General features: G+C 43.7%; 1 protein-coding gene across 1 annotated transcript in view; it reads right to left on the reverse strand.

Annotated features, from left to right (window-relative positions):
* LOC109312444 (catenin alpha-3-like) overlaps positions 1-20,155 on the reverse strand; it is a 715,731-nt gene that overhangs the window by 118,463 nt on the left and 577,113 nt on the right. The gene's annotated exons all lie outside the window — the stretch shown is intronic.

Genomic DNA, 20,155 nt, shown 5'->3' on the forward strand with positions numbered 1-20,155 from the left:
TCACCACATAAGAAATTCCTGCCTAGAAGAACATTCCATCTTTCTACCGTTTGGTAAAATATGAAACATCATAACCAGAAGGAAATATGACTCTACATCCTGCTTACCAAACACTTTTCTCTGAGCCTAATCTGCATAAAATGAACTGCTCCAAACAGGAGGTTTTACCACACTTTCAACTCTCCTATGAAATATGAACTTTCATTTCCACCTACGAGAACTTTTACAATCTTTTCTACTATTCCTGAAGAAGCATGCTTATGTCCAAAAGCTTGAAAATTAAATAATTTTTTTTTTGAAAAATCTAGTTCGTCTAATAAAAGATATCACCTCTGCCAGGAGTTCTGATTCCTGTAAAAAATAGATTTTGCAGGTGGGAGAGCGTCAAAGTCTAAATGACTGAGAGAAATAATCACTAAGAATTGGCATCTGACATGGGTACAATTAATAGCCAATCATGAGCCCGTCCCTTCCAGACAATGATGAATTTACATTTTAAAAGGAGAGGCTTGTGGTGAGAATAACACCTGGGAATAGGCTATTCAAAGAAGAGTATTTTTCACAATGTGAAAACTAAGTAAAAGTCAGTATCTTTAGGATATTGGACAATAATCTTTATATCTGAAAGTATACTGTCTTGGTCATATTAGAACAGAAAAGACTTCTGATCTGGGAAACAGATTATTGTGGAGCCAGGAAGTTATATGCATCATACGGAATCCTCAAGAATCCAATGGATAATGCATATAAATGGTCAGATAAGAAACTATACTTAAGTTTTACATAACAACAAGTGTTTGTCTTTAGTTTTCCTAGGAATAGGGAATGACTTCAGGCTGTCAGTCAGTGGGCTGAATATAACAAGCTGACAAGAGAAATTGAAGGATGCCCTATCCAGGAAGGTCAGAGGTGGCAGCTGCTTTCTAACCAAGAAGGAGCTGCATTCTTAGAGCTTAGAGTAAAGATTGAGAGATAAGGTAAAATTCCCTCTGATTTTTTTTTGTTTATTTATTCTACTATCTCTGTCCGTATCTCAATATATGGTTACTGATTCCTTATGACTGCTCTTGTTCTTACAATAAATCTTTTTATTATCTTTTATAACTTACTTGTTATCAAGGATAACTGTGATTTCAGAGTATTTTATTATACAGGTAAGCCTCTTCTCTGGTTGGGGAAATCTAAAATTTCTGAGCATAATAGAAAAAGAGTGTAATTCTTGTAGCTGGCAAAATACCCTCTGCTAAGAGCTAGCAAGACCTAGGTGAAGCAAGTAAAGCTGAGGGGCCATAAGTCAGGGACGTGATCTTTGAAGCATGTCACTCTATGCTCAATGGTCAAACAAAAGACTGCAGAGAGAGGTCTGGAGCTGAAGGGCATCCCTGTAGGTGTAAGAACACCCCAGCAGTGTGGCTCAAAGGCATATCTGACCAAATCTGGGGCAAGGTATGTCACAAATTCAAAACAGTATGAAGAATCTTGTAAATTATATTTTCTCTTTAAGCACTTTACCTTATGAAAAATTATAGTTTAGGTCTCTGTTGTCTCTTACAGGCCAGATTTGCTGAGATCTACGCATCTCTGTTAATTCCATGCAGGCCCAGCTGACCAAACTGTCTGATACATTAGTGAAGTGACATGATTCAGGGTGTATCATAGGAGGTGTGGTCTGGCTAAGAAGCCTGATGTCCCACTTCTGCATGATTGGCCAACCATCTTGGACTGACTACATTTCAGTTTAGTTCAACAAAACAAAGCACAATTTTGATTTCAACTATGTTGTTTTGACAAAAATAAAATCTTTAAACATTTTAGAATAATTTTAATGAGGATCCATTATGGAAACAAAGTACCATCTGAATCTTCAGGGAGTAGCCTGCTGTGGCCAGGTAGGTAAGGTAAGTTCTGGTCAGTACAATGGCACAAAACTGCCCTGATACTATAGAATAATATTTATAAAAACCCTTGGGTTTCAGCAAATAATATGACTCACAATATATTTTCCCCAAAGGCCTGACTCAATTCATTCTAAATTAGCATAAACAACATGCTTTTGTACACAATTAAGCTAATATTTAATATAATTCAGAGCAAGAACCTAGCGTATTCCACAAGTCACTCTGGTACAACCCCCTCAATTGAATGTGTTAAGAGAACCATGTATATATTTATGCAGGAGGACTATAAAGATGGGGGAATTCTGAAATTAAAGCATGCACATCTTTTGTTTTTATATTGATATGTTTCAAGGAAACTACCTATCATTTCACCACTCACAGGATTAAAATAAAATGCCACATTGCAGGAAAAAGCTATCTTGCTTCAACAGCTGTACTCTTTTTATGGCTATAAATACTACTGGCACACAATTCCAACAATATTGCTTATGCTGTCATTCTCCAAGGGGAATCAGTGCTTGATTACGTCTAACACAACTTCTCTTATGCTGCCTCGGGTTCCTGTGTTGTTGGCCATGTATAGTCATGTCTACTTCTACTTTTTAAAACAGAAATGGCAATGAGCTTTATATTTATGATATCTAAAATATTTCAGAGTCTAGTGTTTCAAAGATCATTTATATTCTATCTTCAATTTAAGTGCTTATGTTTTGGCTCTGAAAATTCCCTTCTATCTCTTAACACTCACAGGCAGTCCTACAAAGTTTAAGCACCATGGTCTAGTAGAATCCCTAAAGGAATTAACTACCTAGGAGCAGAAATGTTACCGTGCACACCAACTACTGCACTTCCACTGATCTGAGTAGGCTGTAGCGCTGGCTCTTTCCTTGGCCACTTTGGAATATTTCTCTATATACCACGTTTCCCTAGAGTAGTAGTTATCTTTCTGCTACACTTTCATGCAAATAAGACCTCAAAGGCCAGCAGCTTCAGGTCCCCTGGACTAATAATGATCTCACAGGTTCCTCAGTAGCATAAGTACAACTTCTCCCAGGCTAGGGACAGAAGTTACATATAAACCAGCTTAAGAGATCAGAAACTAGTTTAAACCTGTAACAGAATAGAAGTTCAGAGCACATAAACCAATTTCATAATGGCTGAAACTGGTTTAAGATAAACCTGTTTCCCTCCTCACCCCCATCCCTCTTATGTTAGTCCCTCACTCGGGTGATCTGTTAAATCAGAGTCCCTCAGCATCCCTGCGTTTTACAGACCTGAGCTGGGTTGAGCTGGCCCCACCCCTCTTCTCCCTAGCAAGAGAAGTGAAGGCTGGCTTAATGGCCTCACCGGCTGACTCACTGCCCCACCCCAGCAAACCCCTGCTGACCTCTGGGCCTGGGAGTGGGGTTAAACTTCCCTTCCCTAAGTACAGAGCTGAGCTGCCCTGCCCCGCTTGCTTAGTGCTGGCTGCAACTGTGAACTACAAATCCCAGAGGCACCTGGAAGCAGGAAGAGGAAGTGATGAGCAACCTGGCAAAATCCTGCAGCTCTCATTGTGGACTGCAAATCCCAGAAACCTCAGGAGCAGCAGGATGAGGAAAGGAACACACAGCCCATACTGGCTACATGCCAGAGAGCCATTCTCTAGTGCCCCCTGGCTTCTGGCTTGAGCCACTGCAGGCATGTAGCTGCATTTTCCAAATCAAAAGTGAATGTGTTTTCATTTGCTTATTGGTTCAATCTCTGCAGCTTAGACTAACCTGAAAAGCCTGAATCAATTCAGCCTCAGGATTTTTGACTGTCTGTACTTAGCCCCAGACTCCAACCTTGGGGCTACAAGAGACTATTCAGGGCTTGATATCTGGAAGTCAAGGTTGGGATCTAGGAGCCAAACTGAGGTCAGAAGCTAGGGACTCAAACTGGAGTTACATGCCAGGGAAGTGAGGAAACAGGAGTTCAGGTAGGAGCAGAAATAGACTGATATTTGGATTGGAGCAAGGCTAAGCAAAAAGGCAGTACCCAAGGCCATAGTACTTGACCTGTGCTGTTGAGTAGTCACCAGACTAGGTTTATAGTTACCTGTCCAGAAATATATAATAATTAAAGAACACGGGTTCATAGACTTTGAAACAGTTACAAAAAACAGTCAACTACTGAACTAGCACAAGAAAACTAAAGATCTAGGGAAAATAATATAGCAACCATAGACATATTTTGCTTCAGTTCTTTTATGACTCTTCTACAACTTGTGTCAAATAGTTTGGGATCTATCCTCTTGCACATCTTTTCCTCTCAAGTCCCCTTTTCCCTCTTTACTCTGTTTTCCTTTTCCTTGCCTGGTTCTACAATTAAACAGGATGATCTTTATGTTCCTCTTTTCTTCTCTCCTGCCCTAACTGTTTTTGTCTCTGTTAGTGTCTCTAATCACTAATTCCCTGCCCAAAGATTCTCAGGATCCATGTTCCTTAAGCCCCATTACTAACTCTTCACCCTTTTGCTCTTGTATGTTAGGTTTTCCACAGTACAAATCCGGGCCTAATTCAGAAAATTGGGGAAAATAGTTTCACTTATGATGCGGCTATCCCATCCATTATCTGAAGGTAGTTTTTGTTTCTATGAAAAACACCCACTGTTTCTAGTCTAGGAGATACATGACACAATCTAACAGCATATGGCTGACTCCATAACCATGGGAGCATTCAGTGATATAGCATTTTCATAATCTCAACCTGAATTCATAAACTGTACATACAGGTTTTCCCTTGAAAAAAGCAGGAAAACCCTGCAGGGAATAATCCAGCAGCTGTTCTTAGGACATACCTATTGGATCAGACCTCACACAAAAAAAGTGTGGTATGCATTTTCCCCATATCAAGCAACATATCAAGTAACACAGTAGTCACAGCGCTTACTTGATATGTGGAAAAGTCTTGTTTAAATCCCTGATTTAATTAGTATTTAGTTATTTATACAAAGCTGAACAACTTCAACAGGAGAGGTGATCATGTCAACACTACCTCCACACAGTGTTGAGAAGAACCAGTTTGAAGCACACCCAACTAGCTCACCCTCACTTCACATGCATTAACTTACAAATGTGAGGTAAAATATTGTTGAGCAGCCATAGCCACATGCACAATTTTATTCTTAGGGCCCTAGCAGATGTTATACTTGAGATCTCAAAAACCAGTTAATCATATCTTAAAAAGTAATCACATTCATGCAATTAATGGCATGGTAAAACAGGGAATAAACCATAAAATCATTACACAAAATATGTGCAGTAACTTTGTGGCTCATACCTTAAATTGAACATGTGGCTAGTGTTGATCAGCTGATTGGTGCTCCCAGCCTTCAGAGCACAGGGGCCTTGAAGGGGAGTGCCCATCAACTGATTGTTGCTGCCTGTTACAGGAGCACATGGGAGACTTTCAAGGCTCTGGTGTGCTCCTGAAGCTGGGACCACCAATCAGCTGACTGGTGCTCCAAGCCAGGGTACACAGGGCACCCAACCTGCTAATTTTCAGTGCAGGATCATTTTCCTGGGTTCCACTTGCACTTTGTGACATACTGGAGGTACAGACAGAACATCTCCCCAGCCTGATTGCTTTCCAAAATAGAAAAACTTGGAAGTTTACTGACTGGAACAGTGAAAGGCATGACATTTTTTAGAAGAAACAAGCAGAGGAATGTTGGAAGAAGAAATTAGAAGGGATACATTTATAGCAGGGGAAAAGTCAAGGAAATAGTGATTATAATAAGAACATATACAGAATTATTAGAGGCAGAAGACATAGAAAGGTGGATGGAATTACAAGTGCAGAGAGTAAAGTGTGTAGATAGAGAAGGTGTGGGACAATTATGGTATTTAGATAGGGACATGGAAAGCATGAGTTTAGTTGAGAGCAAATGAGGGGAGCCCAAGTGTAGTGAAGCACCTCCCATCCATGATCCAGCAAGGGTCCCACCAGGTTTTTATAATATACCATGGGCAACTCAAAGCAATGCAGCACACACTGTCCTCTCATGGTGTGTTACAGATGTGAAGGAAAGGGGCATAGAGCTGCAGAGTGCCAGAAGTCCCTAAAATGCACTAGCTGACAGGGAGCGGGAAGCAGAGGGACACCTATTCCTCAGGTGTCCCAAAGCCTATGCAAGCAAGGTCAGAGCCTCTGAGAAACAATGAATCAGAAAAGGGCAGTGAAAGAGATGAGATGGTTAAGAGTGAAGTAGAAATGGTGGAAGAGACCCCATAGGAGGGAGGAAAGGAGAAAGAGGGAAGTGTGAATTCTGTAACTGATGTGGCACAAGAAGAAACCAGAGAAGAAGGGGCGGGGGGAGCAGCACAGAGCACAGACATGTAATTTGTGGTGGGGGAGGGGGAGAAGGGAGAAGAATCCAAACAACCAAAAGAAATGGAGGTGAAACAAGTAAAAGAGTCAGGGATGGAAAAGGAAATAAAAACAGAGGAAAAAAATCAGGGAAAAGAAACCTGAAAATGAGGGAAATGAATCAGAACCAGAGAGCAGCTTTCTGCCATTAACCAACCTAGGCTCCAGCCTGGAGTAGTAAGCTGGAAGCAGCAAGTGGACGAGAGGCAGGAAAATGGAAGTCTTCCTGAATGCAAAGGCAGTCAGGCAACTTGCAAAAGCAACAGGTATGGGTCTGGAGGAGGGGGAAAGGTCCATCACAGTGAACAGAGGCACAGGCAGACCTTAAAGGGACAGGTACACTCTTTTTAAAGAGTACTAACAAGGAAAAATGGAAATAGACAAAACCAATGTTAAAATAAGTAAAGGCAGACATAATATGCCTACAATACTGTGGGATACCAGTGAAAGGGGATTATAAGTGTTTTATGTGGTTTTTACGTGGTTAATGGTCAGGGACAAATGAAAACAAAGCAGCTGGCATGGCAATACTATTAAACAATTCAGAGATGAAAGCAAGCAGGTGAAAACAGTACCAATGGCAGACTGCAGCAAATTTTACTATCAGTCAGGAGATCACAATTCAAAGTTTTCAACTTATATGCACCACGAAAGCAGGAGGGGCGAAAGGCTCTGTTTAGAAGCTAGCAGTTTACATGGTCAGATGGAAACTGCAAATAATAGCAGGGGACTTGAACTGCATAACAGAAACAAGTGGCAGAACAGAGGAAGGAGGTGGAGGAACTGTAGACAGTCCATCCAGATTGTTAGGAAATATCAAAAAAGAGGAATCACTAAGAGATGTGTGAGCAGAGGAGAAAGTTTTCAGTAGAACTGATCCAAGTGGAAAGAAACAATCAAGAATTGACTTTGTGTTTGTATCAAAAAACAAACAAGAAGAAACCAAAAAAAAACCCCCAAAACAAAACAAGAAAGAAACCATAATTGTTGCATTTAGTGATCATCAGACGCTGAAGGTGGAACTGAGTCTTGGTAAGAGGCCTGGAAGAGGAGGAGGAGGGTGGAAGTTAAAAGTGTGACTGCTACAAGATGAGAACATACATCAGGTATACATGAGATAGTATGAGTGGTGGGGAATACTGAAGAAATATTTTACAAGTGACAGAGAATGGAAGATGATGATAAAGAAGTGGAGCAGAGAATTCTCCAGGGAGGAAGGTTGACGAACCAAGGGAAAAAGTACAAAAGAGTTGAAAGAGCTGTAAAGAAAGATGCAGGAGTTACTAAAGGAAGCCAGAGAAACAAGACAGGTATGAGAAGAATTAGAAGAAACAAGACAAGAGTTAGAAACCTGGTTTAAAAGAAAAATGAGAGGAAAAAAATGTTTCTAACACAAGCACCCTGGATAGGGGATAATGAAGAGTGTTCCTGATACTTTTCAGCTTGAGTGAAGACAGCAAAAGGAGAGGAAGAAGGTGGTACTGGGCTGGGTGGAAAAGCAGGAGGAGGTGTTGGAAGCAATGAGAATATTTTATGGAGAGCTATATCAGAAAAAGGAAATAGGAAGAAGATGAAGGTTTTGCTGGAAGAGATTGAAGAGAAAGTAGAGGAGGAGGAAGCAAGGAAGATGGAAGGAAAATAAGCTTAAAGGAAGTGGAGGAGTGCTTAAAAACCTTTAAAAGAGGGAAATCAGCAGTAACAGATGGAATACCTATGGAATTTTATGAGAAGTTTTGAGGATGGGTAGGAAGGGATATAGTGGAATTTTTCAAGGAAACAGGAGAGGCAGGGGAAAATTTTGCAAGAAGCATTGTGATCTTACTCTTCAAGAAAACAAAGAAGGAACTCCTGAAAAACTGGAGAGACTGATTACACTCCTTAATGTGAGCTGTAAGTTAATGGCCAAGACAGTGGCTTTGAGGATGAGAAAAGCTTCCAGAAGATAATACACGCAGACCAAGTATGTGCAGTACCAGGTAGAAGGATCTCCGAAGCGATCAGAATGATCCAATGTATCCCATATCCGGGAGAGGAAAAGAAACACAATTATAGTGAACCTAGATTTAGAAAAAGCAGATGACAGAGTGGATCATGATTACATATTCAAAGTACTAAGAAAAATGGGGTTCCCAGAGAAATGTATAAGTTGGATAAGGTTTTTGTACATAGAAGTGGACAATCAAGTCCAAATTAATGGGCATCTAAGTGGGACTTTTAAAATCCATCTGGGATGAGACAAGGGTGCCCCCTGTCACTACTACTATTTGTGATCCATTAGCACAAAGACTAAGAAAAGATAAGTTCATAAATATAGTGAAGATATCAGGAGGGAGAAAGGTAAAAGGTGTACTATATATGGAGAATATAAATGTAGTACTTAGAGACAGACTTTCAATGAAAAGAGTGCTAAAGCATACATCAGAGTATGGAGAACTGATGGCAGTGATACTAGATTGAAAAACACCATAATGGGAGTGGGGGACTGGAGGGACTTAGAAAAGTTGAGGCTTCAAATAAGAGAGAGAAAAATCAGAGTGCTAGGGATCCCACAAGATGCCGAGGGGAAAGGTATTACAGCAGGGGCAGGCAAAATCTGGCCCGCAGATCAGATCCAGCCTGTCAGCCCATTCTATCCAGCCTGAGGGGCCTCTAAAAATTTTAGAAAATTAATTTTTATCTTCCTCTCACTGCCTTGTCAAAGATGACAGGCAGTCAGTGGCAGCAGGACCCAGCAGGAACCTGTGGCTGAGCAGCAAGGCCAGCTCAGCTCCACCCTGCCCCTAGCCCCCACCTCCCATTCCTCCTCCCACCCTCAGCCCCAAACCAAAAGCCTCTGCGGCTTCTGGCCTCACAACCCTAGAGTGGTTCCCCCCACCCGTCCTTCTGAGTGAAAAGTAAGGTAAGATTGGACAGAGGGAGAGGGGCTGAACCACTGGAACAACACAGTGGCCAGGAGCCCTGTGGTGCTTCCTGGGCCAGGCTGGAAGTGGAGGGGGGGTGGAGGCAAGCTGCTGTAGTGGGGGGAGGGGTGCAGGGAGCAGTGTGGGGAGGGGCGATGGCCACATGAAGTGGTGAGGGCCACAGGGAGTAGCGGGAGCCCGCTTCACTCACTGCTTCTCCTCACTGATGCCTACCCAGCTGGGTGCATCTTGTCCTGAGTGGCACAAGGTGAAGCGGCAGCTGGGCTGGCTTTGCTGCATGCCACACAGGTTGGGATGGGATAGACTCATCCAGATCATTACCAGTGAAGAGAAGAGGAGACTTAGTCGGCTGAACCAAGTGCCACTCAGGACCAGCCTGGCCCAGCTGAAGCAGGACACAACTCAGCCATGCCTTCCCTTACCTCTGCCAGCCCATCCTGGATGGTCCAAAGCAGCACACAGCTCAGCCACAGCTTCTCCTCACTGGTGCCCTCCAAGCTGGGGCCCAGCCCATCCTGAGCAGCATATGGGGAAGCAGCAGCTGGGCTGGATTTGCTGTGTGCCACTCGGGTCAGGACAGACCCGGCCAGGTTGGCACCAGCAAAGAGAAGTTGCGGCTCAGCTGGCTGATCCATGTACTGCTCAAGATCAGCTCAGCCGTGTCTTCTCCTCCCCAGTGCCGGCCTGGCCTGGCCTGAGAGGCACATGGGAAAGCTGCAGCTTCCGTTTACCTCTGCCAGCCTGTCCCAGATGGTCCCAAGCAGCACATGGCTCAGCCGCTGCTTCTTCTTGCCAGTGCCAACTCAGCCAGGCCTATCACATCCCAAGCAGCATGCAAGGAAGCAGTGGCTGGGCCAGCTTTGCTGGATGCCGCTCAGGACAGAACAGGTCTGGCCCGGTCAGCAATGGCAAGGAGAAGTGGTGACTGAGCCAGCAAAGCTGCATGCCACTTCCCTGCACCACTCAGGCCAGGCTGGGCTGGGCCAGGCGTGGCCAAGATGGCACCAGAAAGGCAAAGCTGTGGCTGAGCCTGTGCCAAGCAGCACATGAGGAAGTGGCACATGGCTCAGCTGGCTCAGCCGCCACTTCTCCTCTCTGATGCTGACCCAGCCAGACCCATTCCAAGCAGCACATAGGAAAGCCGGCCCAGCTGCTGATTTTCTGTGTGCTGCTTGGAATGCCATGGTCCCAGCTGAGTCAGCTCCAGCGAGAAGAAGTGGTGGCTCAGCCATGTGCTGCTTGACACCAGATGGGCCAGGCCAGAGGAAGTAAATGTGCAGCTTTGCACAGCTGTTCCCAGAGTCCTGGGGGCTCCTGCTGCAGCCTGGGGGACTCCACCCCACTTGTGCTGTGCCCAGCATGCACAAAGGCTGAGGCTGGAGCCCCCCAAACTCAGTGACCTGCCCCTGCCAGGCAGCATCCTCTCATGGGCAGGGCAGCTATGCCTCATCCCACAGATCTGTGTGGGCCAGGCCTGGTTCCACCTTGGGTGCCACTGGGGAACCAGCTGTGGCCTGAGTCCATGGAGCTCTGGGGCAGCCCCCACTCCTCTCCTGCCCCTCTGTCCTCCAGCTGCCACCTTCCCAAGGGCCTGGCTGGGCCATCCTACCCACAGTACCTCCCCTGCACCTGCTTCCCCCTGCACCTCTCTCCCTCTCTTTCCCTCTGCCTCTCCCTCCTTCCTTCCCTCTCTCTGAAGTTTTATTTATTGTCACCAGGTTTAGAATTTTTAGAAAACCTGGTTTTTACCATAAAAAGAAACATTTATGATTATCAACGGTATTAATAAGGAGTGCATCCTGCCATATACCCCCCCCCCCCAGTTTTGCCTTCTTGGCATGCCAGCACTCCAGCACCTTACAATGTAGACATTGCAGAAGTTTTTGGCAATCCAGCCAAAAAAAGTTGACATAGACAATGTGACAGAGTGTAACTTCCAGTTCCAAGGCCATACTACCCCTTCCACAAGGAGTACTTCTGGGGGCAAAAGAAAGGACTTCTGGTGGCAAAGGGCAGGGGTTAGGGGGTGGGACTTCCGGCCATGAGATGGCAACCAGGGCGTGGGGCAACTGTCAAGGGGCAGGGATACCCATGCAGCCCTCAACAGCTCACCAAAATTTGTGAAGTGGCCCTCCAGGTGAAATAATTGCCCACCCCTGTATTACAGCATGGGAAAAGGTGATAGCAAGGCTACAGCAAATACTTTGGTTATGGTCTGGAGGGACACTATTGTTTGCCAGAAAAGTGTCAATAGTTAAGTCTATGGTAATACAGATTACTCTATATATGAGAATTGTACCCCCACTGACATGGCAGCAGATATCAAAAGTAAAGGGGGAAATACATATGCTCTTCTGGAATACCAAAAGAGAAAGGACAAAGCAAGAGAAATGAGGGTGTGGGGGCTACCAGACTTGGGATTGTTCATCTTGCAAAATATGTATGCACAACACACAAGGTCATAATGGAGGAAGAGTGGAAAGTAGAGCATATTACCCAATTTCATGCAGCTGCAATTTTGAGGAAATGGGTAGTATACCATACCTCTTTGAAGAGTCTATCAGTGTGGCAACCACCAATTCATTACATCAGGATGGAAGGTTTCATGCAGAGGTATAAAATAAGGAAGATAAGGCTGGAAGTCCTGAAGTATCACAAGAAATTGATGAAACCAGTAAAGGAGAGACAGGATGGTGCTGGTGAAAAACTTCACAGAAGGACAAATGAAGAAAGTGTGGGGAGCAGTGGTGGTTAAACAACTAAAAGGGGAACGTGCTGACCTAGTGTGGATGGTTGTAAGAAATATCTTGCTAGTGATTCAAGTGCAACACAGATGGAACTTGATGAGCGCATCAAGGTGCCCAAGGGAGAGGTGCAAGGAAGAAGAAACAGTGGGATGTGCTTTGAGAGTGTACATATGCAAAGAGGGTGTAGGAAAGGGTCCACCATTTTCTGAGTGTCACCAAAATAAACCTGTTGTTAGCAAGGGACATGGTACTATGGACTCACACCAAAGGGAAATTTACTAAGGATTTTATTGGCATGCATTAAAACTAGTTTATGAAAAGTAAGAAACCTCTGGGTTTAAAAGAGGTTTGCTTTTACTAAAAGAGAGTGCCTGAAGCTGGGGCTGCATGAACTGAAATATTACATCAATCAGGACAAGGAAGATACTGGAGAAAAAGAGGCATAGAAGAAGTGGAAGAAAAAGGACTGGACACGCTTATTTCACTGAACTAACATTGAGGACTGATGGGAGGAGTGGATAGTTTCAGATGGTTACTAAAGCAAATGTTTTTCATGGGGTTTCTGTATGAAGAAAAAGAGTTCTGTGAAGTTTTTTTGTGGGACCTTGATGTATTGTTTAAGGGTTTAATATATGTAGTTGTATGTTTTTGGATATGTTGTTTTTGCAGTACAAAGTCTTGGTAAAACAAGAATGCTTAGTATATGAAGCTTTGTAAGTGTAGGATAAGTGTAGGATAATATCAAAATAACAGTTTTTAATGAAAGTTGCACATAAAAAAGGTTCCCATCAGCATGTTTGCCCAGTGTGGGCCATGTGTTTTATAGTCATGCTCAGTGTTGGCTACATTTAATCAATTTCATAGTTGGTTTCCATCACTGAACAAATGCTGCTTTTGGCAGCAGTTTAACAACATGAAATGTATTTAGTAAGTTTTTCTTATATGTGTTTATAAATGTTGAAGGTCAGATGCGGAAGAGAGAGGGCAGCTCAGAAAAGCTGGACAGAGGAATGGCCAAAGAAGCTGCAGCAAGGTGACTCCCAATTCAGCAGAGCCAGCAGGAAAACCCATGGGCCATAAGTTCCCCAGCAGGTAGCCAGTCAGAGATCAAGCCCCACTTGGAATCATCATGGGCTGACCCAGGGCCTTATCATACTTTGCCAGGAACATGAGCAGGAAGAGCCCACATGATAGAGGCAACCTGCTAGAAAGGCACCAGACTAAATTCACACACCAAGGAAGGGGCAGCTCAATGCACCAAAGCATTACTGCCTTGCCCAGCTGACAAGCATAAGCTATTTTCATTACTTCCCTTTATTTTGTTATAACTTGTGACATAGAGGTGCAGGCATGTTGTATGTAGATCCAAGCCTTCCTGAGCACCTAAGGAAAAAAAAAATCTTATAGCCACCTGATTCATCACCAAGGTCTGGCAAAAGCACCCAAGTAGAAAGGGATGGGATTTAGGAGAGGAGGAGCCCCACAGAAGCTACACCAACATGATCAGGCCAAGGCCACCAGAGAATCACAGATACCAGCACCCTACAAGTAAAGATTCATTTGGAAGAAGCAACAAAGTTATGGCAGGTGAGAAAGGCAAGGTGCAATATGACCGGGTGAACAGGGTGGCTGCACTGGGTGTATGCCTGTCACAATCGTATTTCTACTTTTCCCATTCCCTCTAATTACTGTCTCCCTTATTTACTATTATTATTATTGTATATATATTAGTAGCAGTAGTATTGCACATATTAGATGGAAAAAAAACACATTCTTCCAGATGGAAAATTATGCTCTTGAATATGAATTTATGCATTAACTATAATTAGGTTGAATGTAATAGTAAAAATTCAATGATGTTAATAATGTATAATGACTTACTATTTACTGAAAAGAATTTTTTTCATAACAATAGATATTTTGAACATTTTAAAAAAATCATATGGGGAAGGGCTTTTTAGTATGACCTTGAAAGCCACCAATGCTATATACTAATCTTCAAATAATATCAAATAGCATAATGATAGCTGTGCTAGAAAATCCACTTGGATTACTGTCTGATTTTATTCCACTTACTGCATTATGTTAATGCATTGTAAAGTCAGGTATGAAAGAGCTTAAGGGAAATGGCATGACCCATAGCGGAGTTCAAACCACAGATGAGAGCAAAACCTTGTCATATTTAGAACAGATCATCTTGATCTGTTTAAAGCTGCACAGAAATAAAGGAACAAAAATGCATATAATGGATGTATTTAAAGCAAAAGCAAACAAACCAACAAATCCAGGAAAGAGAGATGCCTTACAAAAGGTAAACTATCAAATGACAAACACAGTTGTCAACAAGAATAAGGGATGAGCTCTTCAGCTTACAGTAGAAAAAAAACAAGTTAGAAATCATTTAGAAATGGTGCATATTTTATGTCTACAGGACCAAATGAGATTCTTCCTACAGTATTCAAGGAATTGGCTACAGTAATTGCAGAGGCCTTGTCTGTTATCTATGAAAATTCATGGAAATCAGGTGAGGTCCCAGAAAACCAGAAAAATAGACAAATATAGTACCTATCTTGAAAAAAGAGACTGGAGAAGACCCAGGGCATTACAAACCAGTAATCTGATCTTCACATTCAACAGGTTTATGGGGCATGTTATCAAGGATTGTGTCCCTAAGGTCCTAGAGCAGTGGTGTTCAACCTCCAGCCCACAGCCCAGATCCAGCACATGGAGCCATATTACCTGACCCATGGTGTTCCCCACACTTCTGACTCCAAAGGCCAGAAGAATGGTTCTGTGGACTGACCTAGCACACCAATCCCATGCCATTCATCCAGCCCACGGAGCCAAAAAGGTTGAGCACCAGTGACCTAGATGATAATTAGGCAATAAGAAATATCCAACATAGATTTCTCAAGAGAAATGTTTGACCACCCAGAGTTCCTTACATGACAGTGACAGACCCTCTAGAGGGGAGTGGGGGAAGGTAAACAGCAGTGGATGCAATGTATCTTAACTTCAGAAAGCTTTCTGGAATATCATGTCCCCCATGGTATTCCAGATGAAGAAACACAGTCTAGATGGAAGACCTGTAAGGTGGATAGATAACTGGTTGGATCATTATGTTCCATGAATAGTCATCAATGGTTGAATGAATAGTCAACAATTAGCAGAAGTTATCAAGTGGGGTTCCTAAAGAAAGATATTACCTATTTAATATCTTCATGAAGGATTTGGAGGATGAGTTTGAATGTACACTGAGCAAATTTATTGATGACACCAGCCTGGATGGAATAGTAGCCACTTTGCAGGACAAGGTTAGTATTCAGAATGACATTGATAAACTAGAGAAATGATCCAATATTAATCAAATGAAATTAAATAAGGATGAGTGCAAAGTCCTGCAGTTAGAATGCAACAATCAAAAACACAAATAGAAATGCCCTAGATTGCCTAGGCTACAGTACTAAAGAGAAAGACCTGGGGGATATATAGTGGACTGCAAATTGACTTTGAGTCAACAGTATGCCCTTACTGCAAAAAAGTCAATAGTATCCTGGTCTGTATTAACAGGAGCATGGCCTGCAAATCAAGGGAAGTGGTTCTTCCAAACTGTGCCCAGTTATTTATATTGCTTTTAAAGAAAGCTGTAGACAAGTTGAGAAAAGTCCACTGGAGAAAAATTAATATGATTAGAAGTCTGGAAAAACATTACCTACATTACAATTTAAGACTGGAAAAACTGAGATTTAGTCTGGACAAGAGAAAACTGAGGGATGATCTGACAATAGTCCTCAAATACATAAAGGGTGGTACTAAAGATAAGCCATTTTCCTTGGCCATAAAGAACAAGTAAAAAGTAACATTTTAAAATTCCAATCATGGAAAAGTAGGTTGATATTAACTATAAGGATTCTTAAGCATTGGGACAGACTACTTAGAGGGACTGTGGAATATCCATCTTTGTAGTTTTTTTAACAACAGGTTAAACAAACACTCATCTGAAATGGTTTGAACAGAGAGGATCTTGTCTTGAGCAGGTAGTTTGGCTAGATGGCTTTCTGAGGTTCCTTCCAGTCCTATTTTTCTATGGTTCCTTTTTCTTTCCATTCCCCTATCTTAAAATAAAAAATTATATAGAATAAGTCACTATTTCTGAGCAAGAAAAGTTAAACATTTCTGGTAAATTTATTTATAACTGAAACTTCAAGATATGTGTAAAGAGTCTTAAAGACCCACATGTGATTTTTTCCAAATATATGAAAAGAAAAGCATTATAGAATATACAACTTCTAAGCTATAATATGTGCCAGTATACTGGTTAGCCCTCATTTCGTTCCAGTTGTCCAAAACCAGGCTTATAAATAAAAACAGAAGAAATATTTTCATTATTAAATATTCCCCCAGCTTCAGGTTCTCTTATTTCCCAGATACATTGTTTTCTCTTTAAGAATCAAACACAGATATAAGTAGCAAATAATACACTAATTCACAGTTGACAAAACAAGCCAAATTAATCTTTGCATCTACCTGTGCAACCTCATTGTAATCAGCAGGGTTGGCTCAGTATGTCTAACATGACAGTTACTTATTAAGATAGCCTTTGCTTCATGTTGTGCTTACAAAGATTCTACAAAAAAAGGACACAGAAAACCAATTCCAAGTAATAGCTGTTGCTTTCTCTTGCCCAGCTCTAAAAAAGGCATATGTGAATGTTTGGACCTTCATACAAATGCACATAGCCACTTACAACAAGAATGTGTGTTATTTACCATTTACTACTAGTAATTTACTATTCTCATTTTAGTAGACGAATCAAAAAGCAGAAACAAAATGATGTGACCTACATGACCAGGCACATACCATGAATAGCAAGTCACAACTAAATGAAGTAAAGAGTTCATGCCCATAGGCTAACGTTAGTTCACAAACTGTCTCAACATATATAAATAATAGATATTCAAAATCAATATATATGAACAATTCACAAATAGAAACAAATGTTGCATGAACTGGAAGGCACACATATGTAACACCTAGCTAACTCATTAGCTAGTTCACAACAAAATAGCTGGACCATCTTGAATGCTGATACTGGTGACAGCTCCCCCATTCCAGTGCCTCCCCCCTTGCCCCTATCTCTCACTTTCCTTGAGTTCACAGATGAACCAATACCAGGGGTGGGAAAAATATGGCTTGTGGGTCACATCCGGACCATGAAGTCATTCTATCCAGCCTGTGGGGCCCCTAAAATATTTAGAAAATTAATATTTATCTGCCCTTGGTTCCTGTAAAAAATGACAGGAACCAAAGGCAGTAGGACCCAGGGGAAGCCCAGCGGGTTCCCACAACAGCAGGGCCTTCCCAGTCCCACACCCCCCAGCCAGAAGCCCCAGGAGGGGCTTATGGCCTGGGACCACATGGCTGCCCCATGCTGGAACCTCAGGTAAGTGGGGGAAGGGCAGGGGAGGACCCCAGGCAGGGAAGGAGCCTGGGGAAAGTGGCCCAGGGAAAAGGTGAGCATGGGGAGAGAAAAGTGGCCCCTTGCCCACCCTGTGCTGCAGCCACTTGCAGCCAGCATGGGATTGCCTGTTCCTGCTCAGGACAGCCCCGTGGGCTGCGAGTGGCTGCAGCAAGGAGTGCTGGCCATGGCATGGGTGAGGGGCCACTTTTCCCCTTGCTCCTTCCCCGTGCAGTGGAAAGCATCCCCACCCTTGCCCCATGGCTGGCACTCCCTGCTGCAGCCACTCGCAGCCCATGCGGGGCTGTCTGGAGCAAGCACAGGCAGACCCATGCAGGCTGCGAGTGGCTGCAGCACAGGGCGCAGGCCAAGGGGCGGGTGAGGGGCTGCTCCCCTCCCCCATGCTCAGCAACACCTTGTAACCCATCTCCACTGACAGCCTGGGCCCCGTGCTGGCTCTGGCCTCACCCATTGGGGCTGCATGTGGCAACAGCAGCTGTGCCCCCCCCACTTGCTGCACCTGGCAGTGTTTGCCACTGCTGCCTGTGGGCTGCCCAGTGCGCGAGCACTGGGTGACCAGCAGCAGCCAACAGTGCCCAGCACGGCAAGCAGTGGGGCTGCAGCTGTGGCCACTGACAGGTGAGCCCAGAGCCAGGGAACAAAATGTTTCCAACAGGTTTACCGATTCATATTTCCATCTATAGTGAGTAAGCTTTTATCTGTTTTACAGTTATGTATGCTATCATATAATATACGTATGTATAACACCCACAACCATTTTTAATCCTTTCCACTTGTGTTTATAAAAAAATTATTTGTGTGGCTGCAGGACACATGATTATTCCTAAATAGCTCTTACAACTAAATATGTCTTTCTCCAGTAATATACAGCCTCCCTAAAACTTAATCTTAATTTTCCATTCCACTGTAATGTAGCCACAAAATACTGGAGTCCTTTTTCATTTGCAAACAGACCAGCAACATTATATCATGCGCTCTTGGAAGCTGAAATTTCCTTCGGGCTTCCAATTAGTGCAGGTGCAAAACATGAGCAAGCAACATTTGTGCATCAAAGTAGGAATTTTTTTATGAGAAAACTGCCTAACTCCATATACAAATATGCTTTCCACAAATACAAATATTACTTTTGCACACATCAATGGATATGCATGTAAATCCTGCACATTCATCTAATGGAAGTCTTGGTAATAATTAAACCTTTATCTAGCTAATCTTTGCATGAACATAAACAATTCATGTGCCTCAGTTCCAGAGATTTGGAAAGGTACATTCAGATTTTTTTCACAGTGATCACTAGTAACAGTTTCACACAGAAGTATTTAAGGGTGTTGTTATACTTTACAATTAGCATGTTCTAACCTTAAGGAGTTGGTGTTAAAATTAGCATATGCATTGAGTAGTTGCAAGTTAAAGGATAATACCCCCTATAATGTGCCCTGCTCTGACTTGCCCTTAGAGCAGGGGTGGGCAATTATTTCAGGCAGAGGGCTGCTTACTGAGTTTTGGCAAGCCATCAAGGGCTGCATGAGAGGCAGCCAGGGGCAGATAAATATTAATTTTCTTAATTTTTTAGGGGCCCCACAGCCTTAGAGGGCTGGTGAGCAGTGGTATGCCTAGAAGCCAAGTTGGCTCTGTGCTTTCCTAGCTCTTCTCCTTTCAGGGGCAAGTAGCTGAATCATTGGAATGCCCCTGACCCCCCCCAGGCTGGGTCCCATCTGCCCCACAGACTGAGCCTTCCACCAGTCCAGGTTGGGCCCACCACTACCCACTCCCCCCAACCTCTTCCACTAGCCTGGATTCGCCCCATTGCTGCCCGTCCCCCCGGCCCCACTGGTTGAGAACTGACCTACTGCCACCCACACCTCCCCTTCTGCCATCCCAGATCAGGCCTTGACCTACCCCCCCTGCCCCCTCGGTACCCCAGATCTCCACTCATTTATCCCCAGGTAGCTCCCAGCTCAAATTGTAGCTGGGGCACTGTCCTGGGGGAGCAATCAGGGAAGGGGAACCCACCCAACATTGTCACTCTCTGGGTTGGGCTCAGCCTGGATAGCAGTGGTGGCATAATAATAGGCAGGTTCCCTTTCCCTACTTGTTTGCCTGGGACAGTGCCTCCAGCCACAGGTGAACTGCGGGACATGGAGGCATGGGGGTGAATTGTGAGGAACAGGGGGACCCCTAGAGGCAGGGTTGTGAGGGAAATCCTAAGGAGTGTGGGGTGCCCCAGGGGTAGGGGGGAAGGTAGGGACCCTTGGGGGTGGAGACCTGGAGGTAGGAAGGGAAAAAAGGGGGGAACCCCACAGGGCAATTGGCAGGGGGCAATCCTTGGGGTGTAGGAGAGCCCTTGGTGTGGAAGGGTACAGAGGACTGTCCTGAGGGATGGGGGGGAGAACCTGGAATGGGAGTGGAGGGACATTTTTTGACTTTAGGTGCTGCCCGAACTGCCCCCATGGTCACTCTGGGGAAAGACACTGTCTAGGAGTGGTGCCTCCTGGGATAGAAGACCACTCCCAACTGATTTTGGGACTGTGGAGCAGTCACATGCAACTGCAACACAAGCTGCCCAAACCACTTATAGATATTCCTCAGTGGAAAAGGAAAAATAATCTCTACACTGCTCAGAGGCACTTCAGCACTTTTTTTCCCTGCCCTCTATGGACAGTCCTGTTTTAAGAGCCTCAACAAGTTTTTAAGTTAACATATACAACACCCTAAGATA

Source organism: Crocodylus porosus, unplaced genomic scaffold (assembly GCF_001723895.1).
Source record: "Crocodylus porosus isolate Cpor-Errol unplaced genomic scaffold, CroPor_comp1, whole genome shotgun sequence".
In the NCBI taxonomy this organism is placed as follows: domain Eukaryota; kingdom Metazoa; phylum Chordata; order Crocodylia; family Crocodylidae; genus Crocodylus; species Crocodylus porosus.